General features: G+C 48.0%; 1 protein-coding gene across 1 annotated transcript in view; it reads left to right on the forward strand.

The window, feature by feature from the left end:
• MAML3 (mastermind-like 3 (Drosophila)) overlaps window positions 1–1,892 on the forward strand; it is a 451,859-nt gene that overhangs the window by 376,524 nt on the left and 73,443 nt on the right. The gene's annotated exons all lie outside the window — the stretch shown is intronic.

Here is a 1,892-nt window from a genome sequence, read left to right on the forward strand (position 1 = left end):
AGGGTTGCGATCCATTGCCGGACACGGAAAAAGACAAAAGACAAAAAAAAAAAAAAGAAGAGTGGTTTGTTCTATAAGTACAGTAAGAAAAAAAAAATTACTCAGGTAATAAAAAAGTTGGGAGGGTGGAGAATGATATATTGTTAGAGTTTTCTATATCATCATTGGCTTGTTTCACTTGCATTCATTGAGTACCTACTGAAGGGCACAAGCTTTTTATAATTCTCACCACAACTCTGGGACGTTAGGATTTTTATTGCCCAATTTCACACATGAAGAGGTACAGAGTTTACATCACTTTCCTGAGGTTGCACAGGCACAAGATGGTGGAGCCGAGACCCCCCGAGCTCCACGAGGCCCTGGCCCAGCCTCTTTCTACCGCCACGTGCTGCTGTCATCGGGCTTCCTTCTCGACACTCTCCGTGTCTCTCAGCATCCACGCGGCATTCCCCGTCCTCTTCCTGCTGCTCCAGCCACTCGTTCCTGGCCTTCACCCATGACCTCACCACTCTACCTGTTCCATAGCCTTAAACGAAGTGGTGGGCTCCACAGAGGTCTGCCTGCGGCCTCCTTTTCTCACCACGCTTCCCTTTCGCCCCCGTCTGCTGACATGTGTTCAGTCTTTACCTCGGGACCAGTGACTTCTAGGTTTACCTCTGCCCCCAGCCCTCCACTTCTTTCCAGATGTGGACATTCTCTCTCTCGATTGGTTGCCAGGTAGAACTGACTAATCTCCAGGCTGGGCGGGTGTCCCCGTTGTCCCTCACTGCTCCCTACCTGTGTGTCCCAAGCTGTCTGCCCCAGAGAAGACACCAGCATCCTCAGGTTGGTGTGACCCACGTCCTCAGGGAAGTGTTCGTGTAGCGTGCCTGAAAAATCAGTTTTCCACTTGAGCTTCTAAACAAGGTCTGAATGTCCCACGCTCCAAACCTACATTCCCACAGTCGGCTCCACTTCTCCTGAGATTATTTCACTGGTACGTCAAGCTCAGCACATTCAAAATCTAGTTAGCTGCTTGACAAGCTTCTCGGTCGCCCAAGTGCAATTCCTCGACCCCCATGTCCAGACCTGTCCATGCCTTTTGCATCGCCCCCTCCTTTCTGAACTTGGCAGCATTGCCCTAGTCGAGGTTGTACACAAAACCTGTGATTTAACCTCAGAGTTGTTCTCTCTGATCTCCAATCATTTCTCTGTTCAAGACTTCCTTAGAAAACTGATTATACACCACTTCTTTGTCAGAAAACTCTGATGGCTCCCCAGTACTTACAGACTAAGATAAGAAATTCCACAATGTCGGAACCCTGCCATGCTCCCATCCCAGGCTTCCCCAGCTGCACTTCACATCCACCACATTTGGTCACACTGGGTTGCCAGCAGTCCCCACACACAGACTTCACCTGCCCTGCACCTCTCTTAACTCACGAGGCTCCCTCTGTCTAGACTGTGCTACCCTTCTCCAAGGCCCAGTTCAAACACCTTTTGTGAAGCTTTCCCTGGGCCAGACCACCTCACCTGGGCCCCTCATCAATTATAACCCTCCCAGCGTTTCTACAGCACACTATGAGTTCTCTCTTATGATGCTTGACATCTGCCTTGTGTTATTGTCAGCTGTGTGATTAAAGTTCCTTTAAGGGAAAAACCGCATTTCATAGCATTCTGTGTCCCCTGTGGCATCTAGTCTACTGCCTTTTGCATGGTAGGCATTCAACAAATGAAATAAATTGGACCATATTTGATGATTTCTAAGGTTACTTTCTAGCATTAAAAGGCCTTAGCTATATGAAATAAACCTAAGCCAAATCTTTCTACATCAGTAAAAATTAGATATAGCTGCAAATAACAGAGGTTCCCTCTCCTCTCCTTCCATAACCCAGAATAGTGGCTTGAACAGC

Source organism: Galeopterus variegatus, unplaced genomic scaffold (genome assembly GCF_000696425.1).
Source record: "Galeopterus variegatus unplaced genomic scaffold, G_variegatus-3.0.2 Scaffold469, whole genome shotgun sequence".
Classification (NCBI taxonomy): Eukaryota; Metazoa; Chordata; class Mammalia; order Dermoptera; family Cynocephalidae; genus Galeopterus; species Galeopterus variegatus.